The 15,000-nt window shown below is 35.9% G+C and overlaps 1 pseudogene; it reads left to right on the top strand.

Annotated features, from left to right (window-relative positions):
• The first annotated feature begins 1,909 nt into the window (after nt 1–1,909).
• Nucleotides 1,910–4,318, top strand: LOC123052756 (NAD(P)H-quinone oxidoreductase subunit 1, chloroplastic-like; annotated as a pseudogene).
• Nucleotides 4,319–15,000: the final 10,682 nt, after the last annotated feature.

Here is a 15,000-nt window from a genome sequence, read left to right as displayed (position 1 = left end):
TATCCCGTGAAATTCTCGAGCCAAAAGATGGATGCATATGCTGTGTTTCATTTTGCTAAATGATATCAATTAAATGGTGTATCAATTCCATAAATTGCATATAGCAATAAATAAATCAGCAAAATTCTTTCTAATATTTTAGATAGAAGAAACATTTCTTCTATCTAAAATATTAGAAAGAATGTACCCTTCTATCCAAATCCAATTTGCATCGATAAAATAAATCCAAATTCCAGTAGTAGATGAATAATTGCAAATTTGTGTGTGTACGAGATTAGAATAACTTCAAAATAACTGACATAATTTTGTATTTTTCCTGATCAGAAAAATACATGAAAAAGAAAGGAGGTAGAATTTTTTTTGGATTTATGGTTAAAGAAGAAAACAGGGGTTCTGTTGAATTTCAAGTATTCAGTTTCACCAATAAGATACGGAGACTTGCTTCACATTTGGAATTACACGAAAAAGATTTTTCATCGGAAAGGAGTCTACGAAGACTTTTGGGAAAACGTCGACGTTTGCTGGCTTATTTGGCAAAGAAAAATAGAGTACGTTATAAGAAATTAATCGGTCAGTTGAATATTCGGGAGCAGTAATTTAATCGTTCAAATTTTTTTCTTGTTTTATTATTTTTTTAGTAGTCTTATAGTAGTCTTAGATTTTTCATTTTGATGAGCCTCGCTTTGAGGAATTCATGGAATAATCCATTTTCATGGAATAATGAATTAAGGAAGAAAGGATATGAGTCTACCGCTTACAAGAAAAGATCTCATGATAGTCAATATGGGCCCTCAACACCCATCAATGCATGGTGTTCTTCGACTGATCGTTACTCTCGATGGTGAGGATGTTATTGATTGTGAACCCATATTAGGCTATTTACACAGAGGAATGGAAAAAATCGCGGAAAACCGAACTATTATACAATACTTACCTTATGTAACAAGGTGGGATTATTTAGCTACTATGTTTACAGAAGCAATAACAGTAAATGCACCAGAATTCTTGGAGAATATTCAAATACCACAAAGAGCCAGCTATATTAGGGTAATTATGTTAGAATTAAGCCGCATAGCTTCTCACTTGCTATGGCTTGGACCTTTTATGGCGGATCTCGGCGCACAGACTCCTTTTTTCTATATTTTTAGAGAGAGAGAATTAATATATGATCTTTTTGAAGCTGCTACAGGTATGCGAATGATGCACAATTACTTTCGCATCGGAGGAGTAGCCGCCGATCTACCTTATGGATGGATCAATAAATGTTTAGATTTCTGTGATTATTTTTTACGCGGAGTTGTTGAATATCAACAACTTATTACACAGAATCCAATTTTTTTAGAGCGAGTTGAAGGAGTAGGTTTTATTAGCGGAGAAGAAGCAGTAAATTGGGGCTTATCAGGACCGATGTTACGAGCTTCTGGAATACAATGGGATCTTCGTAAAGTAGATCCTTATGAGTCTTACAACCAATTTGATTGGAAAGTCCAATGGCAAAAAGAAGGGGATTCGTTAGCTCGCTATTTAGTACGAATTGGTGAAATGAGGGAATCCATCAAAATAATTCAACAAGCTGTAGAAAAAATTCCTGGAGGACCTTATGAGAATTTAGAAGTCCGACGCTTTAAGAAAGAAAAGAATTTTGAATGGAATGATTTTGAGTATAAATTTCTTGGTAAAAAACCTTCGCCCAATTTTGAATTGTCAAGACAAGAGCTTTATGTAAGAGTAGAAGCCCCAAAAGGTGAATTAGGGATTTATCTAGTAGGAGATGATAGGCTTTTCCCCTGGAGATGGAAAATCCGTCCACCCGGGTTTATTAATTTACAAATTCTTCCTCAGCTAGTTAAAAAAATGAACTTGGCTGATATCATGACGATATTAGGTAGTATAGATATCATTATGGGGGAAGTTGATCGTTGAAATGATAATAGATAGGGTAGAGGTAGAAACTATCAATTCTTTTTCGAAATTGGAATTATTAAAAGAAGTCTATGGACTGATATCGACTCTACCCATTTTGACCCTCCTTTTGGGAATAACAATAGAGGTACTCGTAATTGTGTGGTTAGAAAGAGAAATATCTGCGTCGATACAACAACGTATTGGTCCTGAATATGCTGGCCCCCTGGGCCTGCTTCAAGCTATAGCAGATGGGACTAAGCTACTTTTTAAAGAAGATATTCTGCCATCCCGAGGAGATATTTCTTTATTTAGCATTGGGCCCTCTATAGCAGTCATATCAGTTTTATTAAGTTTTTTAGTTATCCCTTTGGGATATCATTTTGTTTTAGCCGATCTTAGTATTGGTGTTTTTTATGGATTGCCATTTCAAGTATAGCTCCTATTGGTCTTCTTATGGCAGGATATAGCTCAAATAATAAATATTCTTTTTCAGGCGGTCTACGAGCTGCTGCTCAATCCATTAGTTATGAAATACCATTAACTTTTTGTGTGCTAGCAATATCTCTACGTGTGATTCATTAAAATAGATCTTTTTCCTATAAAATCCATTAACTATTTATATTCCTTTTCTTATTTAGTATTTGTGTTGGTAAGTTAAACTAGATAGCTATATGAGTGAAACAAAACAGCTTATAAATTTGTAGTAAAAAGAAAAAATCTCATTTCCTACGTACAAGAAAAAAGTGGAAGTAAACATAAGCAGTGTAAACTCTTTATCCCAAGGTTGATATTTTTTAATTAGTCATCATATCTTGAAGCGGCCAAGAATAAAGGATTCACGATATGGAATTCCATTACTAGAATACTCCTAGTTATTACTATAACTTAATAATCCATAAGAAGAATCCACCAAAAGTTAGTGAATGGTTAGGAACACTAAAGTACATAAAGGATTAGTAATGGAAAATCTAAAACATTAGAGATTTTTGCCCATAAAAGGAATCATAATAAGGACTTGCAATTTGTAGAAATTATCAAGTAGTACTTTCTTCGGATTCCGATCCAGAGTATGTTCCCATTCACTTGTTAAGGAAATGGCTATCAAGAACGAATTAACCCTTTATCCATTTTTTTCTTTTTGAATACCCCCTCCCTGGGGAAAGAACAATAGTAAAAAAGATATGGAGTGCACTAGATTTTTTTTTCATTATCCTTCCTCTATCCATATTCATGCAGAATTGCTCATGAACTAATACCCAACTCTTTCCATTTATTAATTGAATTCCTATAACAAGTAACAAGTGTTTTATTCCAAGATTAAGTTATTACTGAACAAAGAAAAAATTTCATTATATTATAAAGGATGAGATCAATTCGGAAGCGCTTTTTCTTATTCTAGCAGACGGAATTCCTTTGGTCTAATTTAGGACTTTCAAATCTATTTATTTTATTTTATCTAATTCTATCTACGCCCCAGGGGCTAGGAACAAAACAGTCCTTTCCTTTTTCTGATCATAGAGAAGCCGTATGAAGCTAAGGTTTCATGTACGGTTTTGAAATAGCGGTGGGAACTGTGATGTTATCATCGACTATGATTATCTAACAGTTCAAGTACAGTTGATATAGTTGAAGCACAGTCAAAATACGGTTTTTTTTGATGGAATATTTGGCGTCAGCCTATAGGTTTTCTGGTTTTTTTAATTTCTTCTTTGGCAGAATGTGAAAGATTACCCTTTGATTTACCAGAAGCGGAGGAAGAATTAGTAGCAGGTTACCAAACTGAATATTCCGGTATCTAATATGGTTTATTTTATCTTGTTTCTTACCTAAATTTATTAGTTTCTTCTTTATTTGTAACAGTTCTCTACTTGGGCGGGTGGAATTTATCTATTCCCTATATATCCTTTTTTGATTTTTTTCCAAATGAATAAAGCAGTTGGAATTTTGGAAATGACAATGGGTATATTTATTACATTAACTAAAGCTTATTTATTTCTCTTCATTTCTATCACAATAAGATGGACTTTACCGAGGATGAGAATGGATCAGTTATTAAATCTTGGATGGAAATTTCTTTTACCTATTTCCCTGGGCAATCTCTTATTAACAACCTCTTCTCAACTTGTTTCACTATAAATAAGATAATACAATAATAGTAAGAATATTTTCAACACAAAAGCTCTCTCAAACAAGAGAAAGAAACATATCTTTTTCATAGATATTTAGAATGAATATGTTCCCTATGGTAACTGGGTTCATGAGTTATGGTCAACAAACAATACGTGCTACAAGGTACATAGGTCAAAGTTTCATAACTACCTTATCCCACACAAATCGTTTACCTATAACGATTCACTACCCTTATGAAAAATCAATTACACCAGAGCGTTTCCGAGGGCGAATCCACTTTGAATTTGATAAATGTATTGCTTGTGAAGTATGTGTTCGCGTATGTCCGATAGATTTACCCGTTGTTGATTGGAGATTTGAAAAGGATATTAAAAGAAAACAATTGCTTAATTATAGTATTGATTTCGAAATTTGTATATTTTGTGGCAATTGTGTTGAGTACTGGCCAACAAGCTGTTTATCAATGACTGAAGAATATGAACTTTCTACCTATGATCGTCATGAATTGAATTACAATCAAATTGCTTTAAGTCGGTTACCAATCTCCATAATGGGAGATTACACAATTCAAACAATTAGGAATTCGTCTGAAAGTAAAATAAACAAAGAAAAATCTTCGAATTCAAGAACGATTACTGATTACTAAACTTTGATTTTGTCTTTTTGTTATAAAAATCTAATAATTCTTTATTAAACTTTAAAATTAAACTATAAAGAAAACTACTACTTATTGGAAATTATTTCTTATTTTAAATCAGACTAGATTTTCGTGATATAATATAATTTATAACTATACAGTTTATACACAAAAAAATACCCTAATCCTTTTTTCCTTCCTTGAATCCTTTAGTTTTAGTCAGTTCATTTTATACTATTAATTTCTTTTTATCCATAATGGATTTACCTGGACCAATACATGAGATTCTTATGCTATTTGGGGGATTTGTTCTTCTACTAGGGGGTCTAGGAGTAGTATTACTTACCAACCCCATTGATTCTGCCTTTTCGCTGGGATTAGTTCTTGTTTGTATATCCTTATTCTATTTTTTATTAAATTCCTACTTTGTGCCTGGGTTAATTCTTTTACAGACGTCTTTTTTTAGGCGGTCGACATCCATTATGCGGCATAGGTGTTACATCGCGTATACAACTTAATCGCACACCACTTTTAGCAATGGCTCGTAATGCGGCATCTCTTCCACTACTAGCGCCCTTTACCATAACTTCTGCTCGTTGCAAACCTACTGTACGAATAGCATCTACTGCTGTTCTTTGACCAGCATAGGGTGATGCTTTTCTTGAGCTTTTGAATCCACAAGTACCGGCCGAGGACCAAAAAACCACCCGACCTTGTGGGTCTGTAACAGTTATAATGGTATTGTTGAAACTAGCTTGAACATGAATAACCCCTTTTGTTATTCTACGTGCACTCTTCCGTAAACTAAAACGTGCATTCCTACGTAAACCAATACGCACTTTCTTACGTGAACCAATTTTTGGTATAGCTTTTGCCATATTTTATTATCTCATAAATATGAGTTAGAAATAAAAAAAAAGAAAAAAAGATACAAAGATATCCATTTCAGGGTAAAATAAACCCTTTACTTTAATTATTTTAAATGAAATTATTTTATTTGGAATTGGAACATTTCCGCGGGTACTTTTTTTTTACTTTTTAGAAAGTAAAGTTCTTTTTCGAAAGATTACCCCTGTCTTTGTTTATGCTTCAGATTAGAGCAAATGACTCTAATTCGTCCACGCCTACGAATCAGTCGACATTTTGTACAAATTTTACGAACGGAAGCTCTTATTTTCATATTTCCGTATCCTTTTTTAAACTATGAATCTAATCTTTTGGAAAAAATAAGTCTCTTCGCTTGAATTTTAGAACTTAGAATTTATTACCCTAGAAAAAAAAGAAAAACCTAATCCTTTGAATCTTTGGTATCCTTCAAATCTTCGCTATCCTTCAAATCTTCGCTATCCTTCGAGTCTTCGATACGCTTCGAATCCTTATGGGGAAGTCTATAAATTATACGTCCCTTGCTTGAATCATAACGACTTACTTCAATTTTGACCCTATCCCCCATCAGTATTCGTATAGAACTAGACCGTATCTTTCCTGAAATATAGCCTAGGATGATGGTGTCATTCTCTAGCCGAACGCGGAACATTCCATTGGGTAGGGCTTCCGTAACTAAACCTTCGAAAGTTACTTTTGCTTCTCTCGGGTTTTTTTTTCTCTCCTATTTTTTTCCTGTCATATTTTTTCCTCCTATTTTTCTATTTTTATTTTAAAAATAGGAAGGGCGAGATAGAATTCGAGCACTATAGGCGGGGCGATTACCATATATAACATAAGACTTCTCCCCCAATTCTGTTTAGTCGAGCTTCTCGATCTGTCATTATTCCTCGAGAAGTAGAAAGAATAGCAATTCCCATTCCACCCAAAACTTTAGGAATTCCTTGATAGTTGGTATAAATTCGTAAGCCGGGTCGGCTGATACGCTTTAAAAAGGTTCTTGTTCTATATATTCCTTTTCTAGTCTTTCTCTTTTGATGTCGCAAAGTTGAAACCAAGAAATATCTGTTACGTTCCTGATGTTTCCGAACACTTTCAATAAAACCCTCTCGTAGAAGTATTTTAACAATGTTTTCGGTAATATTTGTAGATACTACTCGAACTGTTCCTTTTTTATTCATGTCCGCATTTCTTATAGAGGTTAGTAAATCAGCAATAGTGTCATTGCCCATAAGACTCTAATTCTAGGTTCCTCCTAATTTTTCTATAATCAACATGTTTTCTTTTTTTTCATTTTGGATTTTAAAACATATACGTAAAACACAATCTACTAAATTAATTCTTTGGTCTCAATTTCGCCTACTAGTATTTATAATACTTCAGGAGCTAATGAAACTATTTTGGTAAAATTCAATTCTCTCAATTCCTCGGCAATCGCACCAAAAACTCGAGTTCCTTTTGGATTGCCTTTTTGATCAATTATAACCGCAGCATTGTCATCATAGCGGATTATTATACCGTCTTCGCATTTGAACTCTTTACATGTACGTACAATTACAGCTCGAATTACTTCGGATCTTTGTAGAGGCATTTGGGGCAATGCGTCTTTGATTACAGCAACAATAACATCACCAATACGAGCATATCGCTGATTACCAGCACCTCCTATGACTCGAATACACATCAATTTTCGAGCTCCACTATTATCTGCTACATTTAAAAGGGTTTGAGGTTGAATCATATTATTTTTATTTTGATTTCAATTTGTTATTTCAATGCAAAAGGACGAAAGAAATATTGTCTTTCCAGAAAGAAAAACCGGGCATTTTTTTTTATCTTCCATACCCGTTTTAGGGTTCTATATCTCTAATCGAATAAATTGACTTCGTATGGGCATTTTACTAGCAGCTATGGAGATAGCTGCTCTAGCTACAGTTTCAGATACTCCCCCCATTTCATAAAGTATACGACCAGGTTTAACAACGGATACCCAATATTCGGGGGACCCCTTTCCCGAGCCCATACGTGTTTCCGTGGGTCTTAGTGTAACCGGTTTGTCGGGAAATATACGTACCCATATTTTTCCACCACGACGTGCATATCGTGTTATTGCTCTTCGTCCTGCTTCTATCTGTCTTGCCGTGATCCAAGCGGGTTCAAGTGCTTGAAGAGCATATCTACCAAAACAAATACGATTGCCTCGGCAGGATTTTCCTTTCATTCTTCCTCTATGTTGTTTGCGAAATCTGGTTCTTTTGGGGTTATAGTCGATGGTTCTCTTTCTTAGTTCCATCTCTACTGCAAAACTGGACATGAGAGTTTCTTCTCATCCAGCTCCTCGCGAATGGAATGAGAAAGCATGTAAATTTCTCTAATTCATAATATTCAAAAATATTACGGTACGGATAGATACACATTAATAGATAATAGAAAAAGTTCAGTTTTTTTATATTGAATTTGTTAAAACAGAAAATATAATATATAGTCAAAAAAGAAGATCTAGAATATATCCAGATGTGTGTGTATATTTATCTAAATTCTATATTTATAGATAATGTAATCCTTCTTAAAAAGTCCTTATTTTTACTCTTATTGAATCGCGGTAAAGTATTCTAATTCAATAAGAATTTGCGGGCGAATATTTGCTCTTTCCTGTCTTATTTGTTAATTTATAAACTTACCAAATAAGACAATTTTTTTGGTTTGTTCCGCCATCCCACCCAATGAAGTGTTAGGATTCTTTTCAATAAAATCCTATGGAATCATAGGTTCTGTCGTTCCCACTGCTTCTCGTTGAATGGTTAGGTCTGAATCCTGCAACGGAGCTTCCAAAAAATTTCTTTTCGAGTTAATTTTCTCAGTTTTATTAACCCGGGCGGCTCTTTATTATTGCTTTAAATTTGTAGTTCTTGTTTCAAGTTACAATTTTTAATTCTCTATTATTTTTATTATATTGATGCTTTATCACATTGCCTTTTATGATGTAATTCATAGACCATACATAGTGGAATCCTATATCTTATTTATTTCCTCTTCCTTCTTTCTCTCATCCCTCCCTTTATCCACATCCCTTTAGTTTTGCTTCACAACCTAGAATCCCTTTTCTTTTTTAGAGAAAAAATTGTAGTTGCTACAACTATATGACACATCTAATCATTTATGATAGAGGTATTTATTCATATAGTGACTGTTTCTTAGTTAGGATCTCGACAATACGAAGTAGTAGGTTGGTTATTAGTTAATTTTCTATAATTACTAAGTTTTTTTCTTAAAAAAAAGAAAAAAATAACGAGTCACACATAAGCATAGCAATTATATTAAATGATTTATCAATTTTCATTAAATCTTATAGAAAGAGGTATAATTTCTTCTTTTGCAGGGATTTCAGGAAAAGAGTCTCTTGTCATTTTTTATTCTATCAATGGACAGAATCCGAAGACAAGATTACTTATTCTTCGTCTACGAATATCCAAATTTTTACACCTAATACTCCATAGATAGTCCGAATTGGATAGCAGCAATAATCAATTTTAGCGCGAATTGTTTGGAGGGGAAGTCTACCCTTTTTAATAGATTCGGCGCGTGCAATTTCTTTTCCTCCGAGACGACCCGCAATTTTTACTTTTACTCCCCTTATATCTGCTTTTTTAGTTAATTCAATGGCTTTTTTCATTGCCTTTCGGAATGAAACTCTATTTTTTAATTGGAAAGCTATATATTCTGCAAGAATGTTAGGCTGTCTATAAGGTTCTTTCACTTTTTCGATAGAAATATTAAATCTCTGGTTTACAGAGTTAATTTCCTTTTGTAGATCTTTCTCTAATTCTTCGATTGCTCCTTTTTTCTATAATAAATTTGGGAATCCAATATGGATTATGACGTGGATCGTATCGATTTATTTTTGGATTTCTATATGTGTAATTACTTCGGAACTTGAACCTGAGTCCATTTTTCTATTATGTGTAATTACTTCGGAACTTGAGTCTGATTCTATTTTTCTATTCGAGCCCTTTTTCCTATTCTTTTGTATATAGTTCTTGATACAATCCCTTATTTTTTTTATCTTCCTGTAGACCTTCAGAATAATTTTTTGGTTGTGCGAACCAAAAGGAATGGTGTTTTTGGGTTGTACCAAGTCTGAAACCGAGTGGATTTATTTTTTGTCCCATATTTTTCTATTCTATATTTTTTTACTGGGAATCGAAATCTTAGATGGATCTAAAGGTTATTTAGATTTCTTTACTATATTTAGTACAATTGTTATATGACACATGCTTTTTTTATGGGGAAACTACGTCCTCGAGCTCGAGGTCTGAATTTCTTCATAATAGTACTCCTACTGACTTCGGCTTTAGTAATAAATAAATTCGCTTTGTCGAAATCCCTATAATGAGTAGCATTTGCGGCTGCCGAATAAACCAACTTTAAGATGGGATAAGATGCTCGATAGGGCATGAGGTTCAGTATCATAACAGTTTCCTCGTAGTAACGCCAGCGAATCTCGTCAAGAACTCTTTGTGCTTTGAAAACAGACATAGGGATACGTTTTTGTGCTTTGAAAACTCTCTCGAACTTAAGTAGACGATCGGTTGGAACTTTCCTTGCGAGTTTCCTTAGCCCTCTTTTCTTCTTCTTTATCCTAGGGATATACTTTACTAGTTTGAAACTTGTCATAAATAAGGTTATTCCCCGCCTACCTTTACTTTATTTTGAATCTTTTTTTTCTTCTTAATCTTTCTATTCAGAATTCAGTTAACGACGAGATTTAGTATCCTTTCTTGCATTTTCATAACTCGTGAAATGCCGAGTAGGCACGAATTCCCCCAATTTGCGACCTACCATAGGATTTGTTATGTAAATAGGTATATGTTCCTTTCCATTATGAATCGCGATTGTATGGCCAACCATTGTGGGTAGAATGCTAGATGCCCGGGACCACGTTACTATTGTTTCTTTCTCCTCCTTCATATTGACCTTTTCTATCTTTGCCAATAAATGATGAGCTACAAAAGGATTCGTTTTTTTTCGTGTCACAGCTGATTACTCCTTTTTTCCTTTTTAAAGAGTGGCATTCTATGTCCAATATCTCCATCGAAGTACGGAGGTCAGAATAAATAGAATAATGATCAATGGAAAAAAGAAAAAAATCCTTTAGCTGGATAAGGGGCGGATGTAGCCAAGTGGATCAAGGCAGTGGATTGTGAATCCACCATGCGCGGGTTCAATTCCCGTCGTTCGCCCATCGCATTATTGCAAATTCCAAAAATGCAATTTTCCATATTCCTAGTTACGTATTTACTTACGGCGACGAAGAATAAAACTATCGCTATATTTTTTCCTTTTCCTAGTTCTTCTTCCAAGCGCAGGATAACCCCAAGGGGTTGTGGGTTTTTTTCTACCAATGGGAGCTTTCCCTTCACCGCCCCCATGGGGGTGGTCCACAGGGTTCATAACTACCCCTCTTACTATGGGGCGTTTACCTAGCCAACACTTAGATCCGGCTCTACCCAAACTTTTTTGGTTCACCCCAACATTACCCACTTGTCCGACTGTTGCTAAGCAGTTTTGGGATACTAAACGGACCTCCCCAGATGGTAATCTTAAAGTGGCCGATTTACCCTCTTTTGCAATGAGTTTCGCTACAGCACCTGCTGCTCTAGCTAATTGCCCACCCCTTCCACGTGTGATTTCTATGTTATGCATGGTCGTGCCTAAGGGCATATCGGTTGAAGTAGATTCTTCTTTTCTCTCAAAAAACCCCTTCCCAAACTGTACAAGCTTCTTCCAAAGCATACGGTTTTGTAGATGTATATGACGATCTCTAGACAGATGGATCTTATATGAATCATATGATGAAGTACCACATGAGTGGATATATAGGAAAGGAATCCAAATCTGCCGAATCGCTCATGTTATGATCTTCTACATCCTAGGTCTCTGCGTTTCGTCATCTGGCTTATGTTCTTCATGTAGCATTCAGATCGAATGACTCTATGAAATTACGTCGATACTTCCACATATTATGGGTAACGTAGGAGACATCCCTATTTTCCCCCGGGGGTCTTAATTACCACTGCTTAGCTTTCAATTTGCCTATGACCATCAAATTAAATGTGAATAACCCGTCCTCCTCTCTTTGAAACAAGGGGCGCTTCCGGTTCTGTGCGTGCTTCAAACAATTTTGTCTTCTCCATATTACCATATCTCTAGAGCCAATAATTTTCTATGAGGAACTACTGAACTCAATCACTTGCTGCCGTTACTCAACAGTTTTCTGTTGTGGTCTATCCCGTAGAGGTAGTCAAATTGGATCAGCGATCGATTTCTAGGTTTCGTCGTAAACCTAATTGGTTACTTCCAATTACGTAAATCAATAGTTCAAACCGCACTCAAAGGTAGGGAATTTCCCATTGATCTAGGAACTTTTGTACCAGAAACAATAGTATCTCCAATTATAGCCCCTCTGGGATGTAAAATATATCTCTTCTCACCATCCCCATAGTGTATGAGACAAATGTATGCATTTCGATTAGGGTCGTATTCTATGGTTACGATTCTACCAGATATGTCTTTTTGATTCCGTCGAAAATCTATTTTACGGTATAGGCGCTTATGACCTCCCCCTCTATGCCTTGCGGTAATGATTCCTCTGGAATTACGACCTTTACCACAACGGTGCCGTCCATGGATCAAATTATTTCGTGGATTGGATTTCACTTGCCTGTCTACGGTTCCCTTGCGTGTGCTCGGGATAGGTGTTTTGTATAAATGTTTCGCCGTATTATTAAGTATTCTCCTTTAGTTTTTTTCTCTATCTAGAAGTGGAATAGAATAACCCGGTTGAAGGGTAATGATCATACGTCTGTAATGCATTGTATGGCCCAGAATAGGTCCTATTCTTCTACCTTTTCCAGGTAGTCGATGGCTATTCACAGCTACCACCTTAACACCAAAGAAGAGTTCGACCCAATGCTTTATTTCTGTCTTAGTGAATCCCGATTCGACATTAAAAGTATATTGATTCTTTCCCAATAAACGAAGACTTTTTTCTGTAAATACTGCGTATTTGATTCCATCTATGCTCTGAGTTCCAGTATCGATAAGAATTCGAGTTCTTATTGTTCTTATGTTATGGTATGAATATACCATACCAATTCGTTATGTATGGATGATGGATGAGATTCCATGGATAGAGAGCCAGTTCCAATAGACTTATGGAATGTTCCCGTTCGTGTGCATCCAGTAGGAATTGAACCCGCATATTTACCAATTATGAGTTGGGCGCTTTAACCATTCAGCCATGGATGCTTAACAGGGATCATCGTACATCGTAAATAACCAATTTTCATATAGAAAGACATATCATAGAAAAATGAAATCGAAAATATTCCGAGATGGCAAATATTCGGAGATGACTATGAAAACACCTCTCTGGATCCTCGAATTGAAAGAGAGATTGAGAGGGATCAAGAATCCTAATTCTCGCTATTTGGAATGGATCCAATTCTATTGAGTCTGACTCATAGTGATCATTTCTCTTTAGCAAAGAATGACCTTGGTTATCAAAGGATTGAACAACCGGGATCCATTTACTTATGATACCTAGTTGGCATTGATAACAAGGATCTAATGAATTATGAGTTTAATAGATCCTCTTTAGCAGAAAGACGTATATTCCTTGCTCATTATCAGACAATCACTTATTCCCAAACCTCGTGTGGGACTAATCGTTTTCATTTACCATCTCATGGAAAACCCTTTTCGTTCCGCTTAGCCCTATTGGGTATTTTAGTGATAGGTTCTGTAGGAACTGGACGATCCTATTTGGTCAAATACCTAACGAAAAATTACGATTTTCCTTTCATTAAGGTACGAGGGCTTCTTATTCCACAAGAACGAAAGCACCTTTTCATTCTTTCATATACTAGGGGTTTTTACTTGGAAAAGACAATGTTCCATACTAAAGGATTCGGGTCCATAACCACGAGTTCCAGTGCACTAGATCTTGTAGCACTTAGCAACGAAGCCCTATCCATTAGTATTCCACATAAGAAATCCATTCTAGAAAAAAAATACAATTAGATTAGCTCTTCATAGACAAACTTGGGGTTTGCGAGCCAAGGTAAGATCGGCTCGGGATCATGGGACCCTTTTCTATCAGATAGGAGGGGCTCTTGTACAAAATAGACTTACTAAGTAATAACCCCATAGAATCTATCTATATAAAGATAAAAAGGCAATCGTGTCAGGAAGCGGGTTTTTCTTTGGCCAAAAGGTACTTCGAACTTGGAACGAGCATGAAGAGATTAACGAGACTTCTTTCTCTTTTGAGTTTTTCTGGCGGACCTGCCGCGCAAGATCTTTGGTCTTCCCCTGGAACTGATGAAAAAAAGTGGATCGCTTCTTATGTACTCGCTCAGAATGATTCTTCTCTATCTATAGTTCATGGCCTATTAGAAGTAGAAGGTGCTCTGGTGCAATCCTTACCGACAGAAAAAGATTGCAGTCAGGTTGATAATAGTCGAGTGACATTACTTTGTCGGTCCGAACTAAGGAATCTGTTAGAAATGTTTTGAAATGGATATTGTTCTCTCTTTGATCAGGGATTGCTATATGAAAAGAAGTGGAGTTTGAAAAAGGGAACGGAATGCTCAAACCCTTGGGACAATCTATTTGATTGCAGGGTTTTGTTCCGAAGCAAAGATATCCGCGGAGGCCGGTTCGTTCGTCCTATTCTAATATTCAGGACCAAGAGGTACTGGATTCTCTTTCGGATAGGCCCTGAAAGGAGAAGAAAGGCTGAAATGCCAACGTACCTCTGTCTATTCTCTAATTCACCCGATCCGATAGTACCCGTTTTTGGAACGTCCAGTGCCAAAGTCACTGAATGGGTAAGTCACCAATCCAATCCCTTTGACAAATCGGATGTCATGTTAGATATCATATTCTATATATATAGAAATATCATAGATAGAATAGACATATAGAATTTTTGGTCGGCAAATTCGAAGGAATCATTGAGTGAAAAAGGAGCAAAGAATGACAAAAGACGAGACTCTACTAGTCTTCACTCTTGTGGTTTCCTCTTCCTCGGTTTCTGTTTTCTTATTCGGGATCTTGCTTTTCATGGTTGTCATCTCTGCAACTCGCGATTTTCGCGAGAGAACCAAATCCAAGTTGGTGAAGATCATGATTTGGGCTGGCACGGGGATCGTTTGATCGATTTCCTTGATTTGATCACTACTTAATGGGCGTGCGCTCAAAGGATACAAACAGGGATTCGCAAACAAAAAGGGGAATTCGTAGTCACTTTTTCCTGTCGCGTAAAAAAAAGGGTCTTTACGCGAGAGCAATAGAGGTTGCGATACATCTATCTCTTCTGAGCAACCTCTTTTGGATTCTTAAGACCACCCTTGCAGTAGGATACCATCTGCTTTGGGTTC

Source organism: Triticum aestivum, chromosome 2D (assembly GCF_018294505.1).
Source record: "Triticum aestivum cultivar Chinese Spring chromosome 2D, IWGSC CS RefSeq v2.1, whole genome shotgun sequence".
Classification (NCBI taxonomy): domain Eukaryota; kingdom Viridiplantae; phylum Streptophyta; class Magnoliopsida; order Poales; family Poaceae; genus Triticum; species Triticum aestivum.
The sequence above is the reverse complement of the archived record's forward strand: the minus strand, read 5'-3'. Positions and strand labels throughout refer to the sequence as shown.